This window comes from Vulpes lagopus, chromosome 24 (genome assembly GCF_018345385.1).
Source record: "Vulpes lagopus strain Blue_001 chromosome 24, ASM1834538v1, whole genome shotgun sequence".
NCBI lineage: Eukaryota > Metazoa > Chordata > Mammalia > Carnivora > Canidae > Vulpes > Vulpes lagopus.
In genome coordinates, this window is record NC_054847.1 from 28,252,854 (window position 1) to 28,266,683 (window position 13,830).

A 13,830-nucleotide genomic window follows, 5' to 3' on the forward strand; every position below is an offset into this window, starting at 1 on the left:
TACACCTAATTTAGCTATAATCTCATTTAATTTGTGGTTTATATTCATCAGAATTCAAACAAACAAATTTAAAGATCCAAGAAGAATGACACTTTAATGTATCTATCAAAGTACACTGAAATAAAAATTAATTTGCAAGTGTACATAAAAAGAGAGCAAAGTATATGGATTTTTAAAAATCCCAATAACCAAAATATCTAACTTAATGCCCATATATTTCCTTAGAATTTCTCTTAGACTGAAGCATACATATGAATTTTATTTTTAACTAAGAGTAATATAAACATGACTTTAATAGATAGATATGAATGTATTGAATGCATTTAAAGGCAAGGTGACACAATTTGTAGAAAAAGAGGAAACAGTCTCAAATAGAATCTATTGAGTAAAAAGCTGCAATAAAACTAATGAGTATTCTAGGAAACCAAAATTTTCACAGTACTTTGTGTATTTATTTGCTTGTTTGTTTGTTTTTTAAAGATTTTATTTATTTATTCATGAGAGACACAGAGAGAGAAGCAGAGACAATAGGCAGAGGGAGAAACAGGCTCCTTGCAGGGAGCTGGATGCAGGATTTGATCCCGGAACCCTGGGATCAGGCCCTGAGCAGAAGGCAGATGCTCAACTGCTGAGCCACCCAGGCATCCCTCATTTGCTTATTTAATTTTGTAATATAGCACAAGGGCTGAGTGAGAAGAGAACAAGGATTTTGGAATCAGATGATATTTACGTGGTTAATAAAACTAACTGCTAACTGTAAGTCTCTGTAAAACACAGGTATTGCTTCCTATCAATAGTGTTGTTATGAAACTTAAGATACTTTATGTGTGAAACATAACTGAATGATAACTAATAACTTTTTTCTAATATGCTGGTAATAGAAAAATGTTCACAGAATAAAAATAATTTATAATTGAATTATACTTGTGGTCATTGAGAACATAAATTTTATTACTGCTTAGAAATTTCTGGGCAGCCCCGGTGTCACAGCGGTTTAGAGCAGCCTGCAGCCCTGGGCGTGATCCTGAAGCCCCAGGATCGAGTCCCACATCGGGCTTTCTGTGTGGAGCCTGCTTCTCCCTCTGCCTCTCTCTCTCTCTCTCTCTCTCTCTCTGCATCTCTATGAATAAATAAATAAAATATTAAAAAAAGAAATTTCTAAGAATTAGCATTTTAAAAAATTATCTTTTTTTTTTGTTGTTGTTTCAATAAACATTTTTGTGTTCTGTGCAATTAACATAGTGGTCTTTTCTCCAAGCTGAGGGTAAGAGATGGCACAGAGATCTTTAAAAATATGTTTATAAGTATCTGAAATTTGTGGTGAGTTTACAATTCAATGAAGAACATTTTAGAAATATTTTAAATATTCCAGAATTTAGAATAGGTAAACCTGTGCTATTGTTTCTAAACCTTAATAAAGACTAATAACTAAATATTGTAATCTAATTACATAAATAATATTTTACAATTATGTCTTTCCTCTTCATCCTTGATTCAATGAAAGAAACACAAATCACTAGAAAGATGAAGTTTTTCTCCTTAATTATTGAAAAATATAGAGATAGCCTATAGTTACTTAGTTGCTTTCTTGTCTTATTTACCTGTAGCCATAACTCTCTTGATCACTTACTGTTGTTCACTGTTCTAAGTGTTCCCTTTCTCTTTAACTGGGTAGATTTGGGGAATCATCAACAATAAAAATAAATTTAAAAAACTTTTTTTTAAGATTATCTTTTTTTTTCTTTTAAAGAGAGAATAGGGGGAGGGGTAGAGGGAGAGGAAGAGAGAGAATCTTAAGCAGACTCTTCATTGGGAGTGGAACCCGACACAGGTCTCAATCCTACAACCCTGAGATCATGTCCTAAGCCAAAATCAAGAGTTGGATGCTTAACCAACTGAGCCACCCAGGCACCCCAAAGATTTTATTTTTAAGAATCTCTATAGTCAATGTGGGGTTCCAACTCACAACTCCAAGATCAGGAGTCACATGCTCTACCAACTGAGCCTGCCAGGTGCTTCATAAAACTAAATAAAATTTAAAGAAAAGATATTCCCTTATTTAGAACTGGAAATACAAGTTAGGCTTATTTCCCAGGAGAAAGTTGAAATCTGATTTAAAAAAAAAATCTTACAGTGAATCAAAGGAAAATTATTTATTTAATTCAATTTTTATTTTTTTCAAGTAAGCTCTACACCCAACACGGGTGTAAGAAGTAAGGCAACAGGACTCCAGAAACCCTCTCTGAGATCAAGAGTCATATGCTCTACTGACAGGAACCCCTGAATGTGATTCATTATACTCCTAGGAAATTTAAATAACTCTTGAAGGAGAATTGTCAACCCTCTTCAGGCCCAAGTAATTGCAATGTACAAATTCTTAGGAAAAGAAAATTGGTTTGGAGAAAACACACCCTTAACGTAAACTATTGTTCCATTATTTTCAATTTTCAGCTTTAAGAAAGTTCAGATCACTAGGATATTCATATGAAGAGAAAACAAAGAACCACAGTGAAAAGAAAAGGCATGTATTTGGGGCACCTGGATGGCTCAGTTGATTAAGTGTCCAACTCGATTTCATCTCAGGTCTTGATCTAAGGTTATAAATTCAAGCCCCACATTGGGCTCCAGACTGGGTGTGAAGCCTGTTTAAAAAAAAAAAAAAAAAAAAAAAGCATGTATCTGGTAAGAAAATGTTAGCAGGTTAGCAGATTTAAGTAGTGGAACAATAAATTCCATGGGTATTATAGTAAACTAGGTTTCTATCTCAGCAGAAGATCAGGTAAGCCTGGTCTATCTACGGATGGACTAAAGATCAACAGCTAATGAGGAAACTATATTTAATCAGAATTACCCCTTAATCAAATTCCAGTTTTCTTGTCCCACCACCTTGTCTATATCAGTTCAGTTTTGACTCTAATGAGCACGAACCTTTCATAGAACAAGTTCATGTCACCTTCATTTATAGATATGAGCCACATGTTTAGAATTGTCCTAATTATTCAGTAAGTTATTGCCCAGGAAGCTGGCTGAATGTGTAGAGGGAAAACTATAATCTCTCGAACAGTCAGGATAAATTTCACTTCACACTTCCATTTGTCTTTTGAGGCCTCTATTACTGGAAAAAAGAGTTAATTACTTTGGAGAAAAATAAGAACTATGTTTTTTAAAAACAACAACAACAACATTTGGGAAGCTCATTTCCACATTTTCCTCCTGTCATGGCTCAAGCTTACATCACAAGAAACTTGAATAGAAAGTGAATGTGTCACTCCACTTGGCTAGACCACAAGATACTGGTAACAGCAACAACAAAAGCAGTGAAAGAGCTTTTTTGTCTCATGTTCTGAGTTTTCTTTGTATTAACTCATTTGGTCCTTCCAAAAACCCTGTAATCTAGGTATTACTTTCTGTTTTACAAATGAGTAAAATGAGATACAGTAAAATTGGGTCATTTGATCAAATCCACACAATTTAGTAAGTCAAAGATAAAAGTTGTGACGAAGTAAGGCAACAGGACTCCAGAAACAGACTTCAGCTGAGTGAATAGCATCCTAAACAGGACCTAAGGGCCCTAATCAACAGCATAATAACACAATAAACAGTAATCTCTAAGATAATAATATAAATTTACATTTCTTTGATAATTGACAGTTTTTCAAAGTGATATTAATTCCTTTATCTCAAGTGAACCTCACAAAATGATGAGCCAGATACATCTGTCCCATCATTTCTCTTAAAAATGAGGTCACAGAAGCGATTCTATGATTTTCCAAGATCCTCCTCCTAAAGGTCTGAGGACTAGGCTAAGGAACAAAAGTTTTCACTCATAATCACCAGTAGTTTATGCCTGCAATCACAGAATTATGCAATTTTGAATTCTATTAAGGGGTTGTCACTTTGAAAACTATAGAAATCTACTTTTAATTGCACATTCATGTAAGAACATTTAAAATTTAAATTTTAGCCAAAACTTATAAAGGAAAATGGTTCCAACAAATAATGCTTTCGCGTGTTCATAATAGTGCCCTCCCTAAAGAGCTGTCCCAAAGCAACACATGGGAGATAACATTCCTTCAGAATATATGATACCAGGTAGACCTATCACACCATAAGAGCAACACCAAAAAATAAGTATCTCTCTAAAACACCTTTGAATAGTACAAAAGTTATCCCAGGTAATGAGGCAATGACCTTATTAGCAACTAATTCTAACTTTCCAAACTTATGAGTTGATGGATACTGAAGCTTAGGTGTTTTATGGCTAAATTATACTCATAATTCCTACAGTGTGTACTATTTTTTCAATATAGTAGTAACACCTGCTGCTAAGTACAAAAATGATTAGCCACAAACCAACCTACTATAGAATATCAAAATGCATTTACCCAATGAAGAACTAATGGGAATTATGCAGATTATATTTCCTTTCCCGCTGAAGGCAACCAAGCTTCACGTCAATAGCAAAATGAAAATATAACTCAAATATGAAACAATATATACACAGAGACATAACCAAATCTATTTCTGATTATTTTAGACATGTTTCTTTTTCATGTAATTATTTGGTAACAAAGAACTGAAATAAAGGTTTAGAGCATTTGGTGTGTACCTGAATAGCTCTAAGTATTAATCAACTAAGAATATTATTCAGATACTTCATACCAAAATGCACATGCGGAATTAGAATGTAGATTGTGCATGCTAACAGAAACCAATTTTATACAATGCCTTATCATAATTAGATTTATTCTGTAACTTTCTTTTAAGCACTATTCTGCTGATAACAAAGAACTGAGAAGAGTAAGAAAGTAATGCACTTGGTCGATCAACTTTGGGAAGTCAGATGGATTTCTAAATTCTCTTTCTGTACTACTAAGTGCTAACTCAAAATGTAAAGTTATTTCTTAAGAATTTGTGTGATTGCCTAATTCATCATAAAGGTAACTGTTCTTTTAGTAGATGCCTTTCTTCGGTGGAAAACTTTCCCCAAAAGAGGAATGCAGAGATGAAGCATTCCTTTATCTCTCAATCATCATCCTTTTGCAGATGAACATCACTGCAGCATATATAATAAACTGGCTGTTTTCACTCTGAGCAACTGGCAAAGAAGAAAAGAAGCATCTTTTGAAACTGAAGATATTCAGCATATATTAATTTTAGTTATCTAGATATGTGTTTCTATTGCTGAAGCTTCAGGACATATTTGCAAATTTTAAAACTACCACCTAATCATTTTGTTGAAAAACAGCAATAGCTAGAGATTGCCCAAATCATAAAGTCCTTTGCAGAAACTCTGGGAACTGTCTTGTCTACAGAATCTTTCCTCAAGCAACAGCAGGGATGAACAGATGGGCCATACCATGCTTTTAAATGTCTATAGGTTTGGATTCTGTTTGAAAAGCTGGCAAAATTATCCCCCCAAAATTGACAAGATTTAATTTCATTGAATGTCATTATGATCATTTCTTCAATAGTAGCAAGAAAATCTCCAACAAGTAAACAAAAAGGACCGTAGGATCAAAAGAGTTTGCAGAGCCTACCATTTTGTGTATTGTAAAATGATCAAAATAAACAGATATATTGAAAACTGTTGCTTTTTAAAAATTGGAAAGCTATGAGCCACAAAAGAAAATAGAGCAGTACCCTCTGAGATTATGGCAAATCATTTCATTTACTGCCTGATAGTTGATTATTATAATTGTCCTTAACTATATTAATTTTCTGTTTGTTTTTGATACTGACATTCTCCATATTTATTGCACAAATTTGCCTGACTAATCTTACATGTCAAAGAGTTTGGAAATCTAAGAACTAACCAATTATAAATCGCCAATGTTGAAATTTACAGCTGATTAGTAAGCTGGAGAGTGTACTATGAAGTTCAATTGAATCTCACTAAACACTGAAATAATTCATTTGATTGTGAACCATCCACTCCAGTAATAGGAAGTTTTACACTCATTGTACAGGGCAACCTAGATCATTTAAATACATTCTTAATAATAAAGGCTGACTTTTAACTGGTTTCTACAAACCAACATATTGAATAGCAGTTGCTGCATCAGTCTTTTGCCATTCTAACTATTTTGCCATTTAAACTCTTATGTAAAAAGTGTTCTTTGGTTTAAGTGAACCCAGGAAGGACAAATCACCCAGATGGCCACGGTGCCAATTCGGCAAATACGAAACTGCTTACTGGAATGAGTCAAATGCACGACTGATTAATTGATTTAGTCACATATTCAAAACTTTTGCTTCTTATCCCATTAAAAGTAGCACTAATGAGCGGTGTCTGTGACCTTCCAGTGAGAAGCCGCAAGTTCCACAACCCCTCAGTATTTACCACCCAAATTTAATCTTTTTAATGGACACCTTAAAAGGGATCTGATAGAAAATACTAAGAGCTGCTCAGATACTAAAACACTTAGGGAGGCTTTTGATTAATGTTGCATGATTAATCAATTGATTAATATAGTTTTCAATACAGATGTTAGGACACTGTCTACTTTAATCAACCATTCTGAAAATAGTGAAGATAAATGCCGTACTTTTGTGTCTGCTAAAAAAAAAAAAAAAAAAAAAAAAAAAACCCTTTCTTCAAAGGTTGTTAATTATGACATAAGCCTTATTTACCACACTCAAATTTTATCTAATGTCGACATTTTTATACATAGGAACCATTAATGAGATAAGTGGGATCTTTTTGGCAAAGCCATATTTTAATCACTTTAAAAATTATTTATTTATACAATTTATGGACATTTTCCTTAATGAGAAATTATTTTGGAATAATGCTGCAGAATGCATTAAAATCTTAAAGTTTTTATTATTATTTTCCAAGACTGTAATTTGTGATGATGCTTTCCACCATACTAAAACTGAAATCTTTATTCCAGTCAAAAATAATCACCCTGTAATTACCGTGACAAACTGCCCAAGCTGTATCATCGTGGCCATTTCAACTAATGATATTGTATTAGAATGCCTAGCAATAGACTTCAAATGGAAAATATAATTATGTGCATTAGTTTGTCTAAGCATTTATAAGATCACATATCCATCAGTTTTCAGGTCTCATAAAGAAAACCATACATCACTGTCACTGTGAGTTTTGTTATTGAAAGCACAGGCCTTTACAAACTGAGCTTAAGATGTGTATCTTAAATTTCACTTGTTTTGTGGATCACTAAAATCCCTGTAAGTTAAACCAGCATAAATGAGAAGAGCTTTTCCTCTGGTGATGGAGGAGCTGTGCAACGTAGACCACTTCACACTCTGACCAAATGGAAGATTAGCCAGCCTCAGACAGCTGAATCTAGCTTTTTTTAAATCTAGGGGAGTCTGATTTGGTATAAAAGTCCATGGAAAGGCTTTTGGACAAGGTATCAAATTAAAGGTCTCCTACTATTGGCTTCACTGACCTGAAAGAAATCAGAGAAGAAAAAAAAAAAATCATACAAATGGAAATGTAAGTGGGAGTTGTGGTGGGAAGGGTGGAGGGGGGGGGAGGGACAAGAAAGTTCTTTGAAAAATGGGCAGTGAAGTTGAATGTATTTAAAATGAATGACAGCATTAAAAGGAAAATATTGATAATAATAATTGACTGGACTAGAAATATGGCCCTGACACTACACAAAACAAACTATAACCTTGGGAAAGTTACTCAGTTTGTCTCTCAACTTTCTCAGTTGTAAAATGAAGAAGTGATGATTTTTTAATTCTTTCTAGTTTTAACTTATAATAATGTTGAGAGTCAAGGCTCAATTTAGAAAACATTTTCTCTGTTAGTTCAAATAAAAATATGTATTAAAAAGTGAAATGCATTTATGGGTAACCCAAGGGAACTGTTTGTTTTTTTTCTAAGATTTTATTTATTTATTCATGAAAGACACAGAGAGAGAGAGAGAGAGAGAGAGAGAGGCAGAGCCATAGGCAGAGGGAGAAGCAGGCTGCTTATGAGCCTCTTCACAAGGAGCCCGACGTGAGACTCAATCCCAGGACTCCAGGATCATGCCCTGAGCCACCCAGGTGTCCCAAGAGAACTGTTTTAATTGATTGCAGAAAATAATCTATCAACAGGTATATGAAGTTCCTCCCATACCAGGAACAATAAAGTTACAAAACATTACACTCCGTGTACTCAAATCGGAATGCTTGAACCTCTTATGCTGCTTGTTCATTGTCTCTAGGAAGTGATAATTTGTGTGTGATTTCCTCCGGAAATGTGTTACCTGTGCATGATGCTGAAAATATGTTCAAATACATTCTAACATCTCTAAATCAGTCTTCTACTAGTTCTGAAATGCAAAAACTCACCTCTGTATGATACAAACCTGATAGAAACGGTTTCTCCAGAGCAGCACCATTGACAGGACCAGATAATTCTTTATTATGGGGATTATCTTACATATGGTAGGATGTTTAGTGAAATTGTTGGTCTGTACCCACCACATGCTGGTGATTCCCCTCACCCACCATAGTCATAAAAGTTAAAAATGTCTCTAGACATTACCAGTGTCCCCCACAGAGCAAAATCTTTCATTGAGAATCACTATCTTGGTTGATGAGCAACTAGTGCAAAATGTCCTCAAATCATAAATATGTGGATTTTAAAATAATTTCATGGTCACTTATTTATTTTATATAACCGCTTTATACAAAAACATGTTAAAAAAAAACTAAAAAGCACCAATATTTTCTGGCATAAATGTGTTTTTCTCTATTGCTGGATCTGGGGACACTCTTTAGGTCCTGACTCTGAGAAACAATTTAACTAGAAATGTGATTACTTACCCAATTTAAATCTAACTGAGAGGAAAAGGCCAAAGTGAAAGAAGCCAGGAAAACATTGGGTTAGAGTTGTTCTATCCAAGAAGAAGAAGGTTTTTTTTGTTTTTTTTTTTCTTTTGTTTTGTTTCGTTTTAACATTAGATTATCTTGATTATTCAGCTCATTTAAAGTCCTTATGACTTTATGTCATATGTATGTTTATAACAATTGCCAGTTGTCATAAGTATGCATATAAACATGCTTCACATTTTTTTTTAATTTTTTTTTAATTTTTATTTATTTATGATGGTCACAGAGAGATAGAGAGAGGCAGAGACACAGGCAGAGGGAGAAGCAGGCTCCATGCACCGGGAGCCCGACGTGGGATTCGATCCCGGGTCTCCAGGATCGCGCCCTGGGCCAAAGGCAGGCGCCAAACCGCTGCACCACCCAGGGATCCCCATGCTTCACATTTTAATCAATACTTTACTTTTATAAGTTAGGAATTATCCTTTTTTTTTTCTTTCTTCTTCTTCTTTTTTAAAGATTTTATTTATTTATTCATGAGAGCCAGAGAGAGATAGAGAGGCAGAGACCCAAGCAGAGGTAGAAGCAGGCTCCACGCAGGGAGCCCGACGTGGGACTCGATCCTGGAACCTGGGATCACGCCCTGGGCTGAAGGCAGATGCTCAACCACTGAGCCACCCAGGCGTGCCCTGTTTCTTTAGTGAGAGACAAAAAGGCTGAGGCAATAAAAAGCAGCAGTTTGAAGGAAAGGGAAATCCGGGTATTTTGAGAGGTTGAAAGAGGAAACCGTTAATTCAGTAGACTCTCAGGACTACAACATAGATATTCAGTTTTCTTACCTATAAAACTCTTGTTTTGAGTTTTATAGATAAGAAAACTGAGGCTAAGCAAAGTCAATACTGGGGCACCTGGATGGCTCAGATTATGATCTAAGGGTCCTGGGATGGAGTCCCACATCAGGCTTCCCACAGGGAACCTGTTTTTCCCTCTGCCTGTGTCTCTGCCTCTCCCTCTGTGTCTCTCATGAATAAATAAAATCTTAAAAAAAAAAAGTCAGTACTGCAATGAAATAGTGGAACTAGTATTGAAATCTGGGTTTTCTAACTCAGTGATCTGTGTGTGAACTTAACCACTGTCCTGAACTAGTATATTTTATTAAATTCTCCCATTATTTCATATACACAGAAATTATGCCTATTCAGTAAGTCAAAATATTGGTCAACTTATGTACTCAGCTATCTTCATGAAAAAAGTCAAAAAATTAATGATTTAACAATCTAAATTTTTGTACCATGACCTGCCTTGATTCAGAAGTAGGAAAGAATAAAGAAAAATTGGTCAAATCTCTTTTACTCTTGAGGTCATTAATCCACCAGTTCATGGTCTATAGACAGATGCTAAACTCTTTGAAATATTGCAGCACTGAAGTCATTATTATTATATCCCCAAATTCCAGAATTTAATTTGGCATTTCCCTGAGGTATTTACCAGGGGCTTCATTTTTCACTTTATGAGATCTGGCAGGATGGTGGGCCATATAGAACATGACAGTCTTCTGAAAACTCCATGTCAAACATTTCTGTCTACCATTGTAGAAGAACATTTCCTTTTCTCAGTAGGAAATGTCACTATTCCTTTGACAATCTCATGCTATGCTAACATTAAGTAACACTTAGCAAAATTCAGCCTACATTGTATTATTTCCATGTTTTGGCGCTGTATACATTTGTCTATGCTTTCAACTCAAAAGTTGAGCAATATTGCTTGCTGTATTTTGGTGCCAGCATAGATTTAAGCCATCCAAACAAGACTGTGTATTTGAACTGACAGAGAGTAAATGATTTGCATCTGGCATAACTGATGGTGGTGTCAAAACCTTGGAAGATAATTCATTGGTAAACATATTCCTCTGGATGCCTAGCCACACATGCCCAATTTCCTATCCAGGGATGGAGCCAGATCATTGCCAGAACAATGCAAAATATTTTATACAGATAATTCAAGAGATTATTTTGCTCTGACAGAAAACGGGCGGAGGGGGGGAATGTGGTAGAGTTTTCCTTTATTGATGAGACAAGATAATTTTTCAACCTTCATTGCAGAAATTAAATTTCATGCAAAAATGCCTTTCTGACAACTATGGAGTTGATGAACTAGTAAGAATAATCACAAACAGCAAACTAAAAAAAAAAAAAAAATCTAATCTATAATTCCAAGATGTAATTGGTTAAAACACACACACACACACACACACACACACACATACACACACACAAAAGAAAATTGAATCAGGTCAGTATTAAAAAGATGGCAAAAAACAGAATAGGGTTTTAAGGCCTTAAAGCATATGCTTGAACTAACTACCCAGACCTCTTGAAAGAAATAGCTATAACTCTAGATACTGTTCTCAATTCACAATAAGCTTCTAATTCTCAAAGCAGTTTTATGCTAGTATCCTTTTGAGATATACAAGCTCAATGGAACGAACACACTCAAATTTTTCCATTCCAGTGCTTGAGGAATTTATACATGTACACAAGCTGGTACTTGTAAATGGTATTTCCTCCAAATGATCATAGAACCGAGCTGAATTAAACATTCCATTGAAGAATTAATGCATGCCATATATAGGGAATCAATTTCAAAATATCTGAAATTAAATGCACCATTCTTGCCATTAAGCTATATGTAATCTGTCTTTGATCATTTAGTTGACTTTCAAGATCTTGTGGGTCAATCGATCAATCAAAAATAGTTAGAGAAAGCATAGTCTGCCATAGACCCAGGGTTAGCTATTGAACTAGGAGACTAAGACATGAGTTCCAGCTCTATCTAGCATACAGTCCATAGAGGATAGATAAGAAATACACTTTAAAAGTATGATGACAGTGCAACACACTATTCACATTGATACAGGCACAGACTCTTCCTGTGTCATTTCAAAAGATGTATCACTGGGAGGTGATTGTTATGGATGAATGTGTCCCTCTAAAATTCATATGATGAAGTTGAAAATAGGGAGATAGTCTAAAATACGACACAGATTGTTTTCAAGGGTCACATTTGTGCAGCTAGAGTCAAATGGTTATCATGCTAAAATTGTAAGCTATGGTGAGGGAGTCCCCTAATATGGCTGTATTTAGAGATGGAACTCCTCAGGAAGTAATTAAGATTAAATGAGATGACAAAAGTGGGACTCTGATCCTTTGAAGAAGAGACACCAGAGAGCTTGTTTCTCTCCCCTCTTCCCTCTCTTCTCTTCTCCTCTCCCTGCCCCCCCCCCACAAGGTCACATAAGAAAAATCATGTGAGCACACAGTCAACGGTAGCTGCCTACAATTCAATAGAAGATGCCTCAGAATAAAACCTACCTTGATGGCACCTTGATCTTGGACTTCTCAGCCTCCAGACTGTGAGAAGGTGAATTTCTGTTGCTTAAGCCACCTAGTCTGCGGTCGTTTGTTATAGGAGCCAGAACAGACTAAAACACTGATACTACAGGTGCATTTTGAAGGATGAATCAGTTTTTCTTCCACAGCAGGAACAAGATACAGATGGGGAGGAGGAGCAGATGGAGAACGGAGAAGAGATGAAGAAAGAGTAAGGAAGTAAGGGCCAGGAGCAGTCTGTGCAGAAGTGTCCTAGAAAACAAACAGGCCATAACATACAAACATACTTGGTTAGAAGTAGAATGTGGGGAACTTGCATGTAATTTTTTTCTAATTTTTTAAGTTTCTGATGTTACAGCAGATAGTAATAAACAGATGAAGTATATTATAAAAGTGTGAAATATTTGCTATGGAAAATGGAAAAGTAGGGGCACTTGGCTAGTTCAATAGGTAGAGCATGTGACTCTTGATCTCAGGGTCATGAGTTCAAACCTCACTTGAGCTTAAAAAAAAGTTGTAAAGAAAATGAAAAAATATATATAAAAAAAGAAAAACAAAAAGAAAAGAAAAAAGTACATTGATCACAAATCACTAACGGCCAAACAGCATTATTATTAGCATTTGGCAGAAGTTAGAAACAGGTTTATAAGTGATGGGGGAGCAGGGCTAGCTGAGGACAAAGCAAAGCTGATGTCCCACAAAGGACCTCCCACCCCTGGGTGGGATATGTGTGATATTCTTCAGGAAGTTTCGAATTATCTTAATGTTAATACCTTGCTAGAGGGAAAAGCAATCTTTAACTTGACAAGGGCAAGGCCTCCAAGATCTTGCAGGTCCTCCTTAGCATATGAAAATCCTTTTGAAATCTCCCTTTTCCTTACCTCCTCTTCTCCCAGGTTTATAATCAGCAACTTTCCACAAGCCCCGGGCAGCTTCTCTTCCTCCCCATGGGTCCTGTCCCCCAGCTTTAATAAAACCACCATTTTGCACCAAAGACAGCTCAAGAATTCTTTCTTGGTCGTCGACTCCGGACCTCACCTATATTCCAAAATGGTGGAATATAAGGACCAAGGACTACCGAGTTTCTGTTGCTCCTGGTAGTGGTGGTGGTATTTTCCATGTGGAATAAAAGTGGAGAAAGATTAGATCGCTTAAGTGTCACCAGCTAAACCCCAAGACTTGATCTTTACCGTTCACCTCTTCGCACCCACTGATATTTGTTACACATTTTTTTACTTAAGCTTTTCTTTCCAGCTTCTCTCTTAACATAGATAAAAGACCCTATGGACGTAAAACCCTATGAAGGAAACTAAAACGACCCTTTAAGCAAGAATCACTGCCTGAAGGCCCTGACCACCCAAATCAGTATGAGCTAACCCCCCAAACTCACCTGTACGGGTGAACCTCAAAGTTTTACCTCATTATAATACTAAACTCTCTGCTCAAGAAAGAGCACCAGCCTCATTTACATAACATACAATGTCTGTATATGGATGCTTCCTGGAGGCACATGTGGAATCTATCCCTGTCCACATAGGATGACAAGCTTCCCTATCTAAATATCCTCACCCTAAATAAAAGGAGCCCATTCACCCTTGCTCAGGGAGTCACAGCTTTCAAAGCTATTCCCTGTGATCTCCTTATT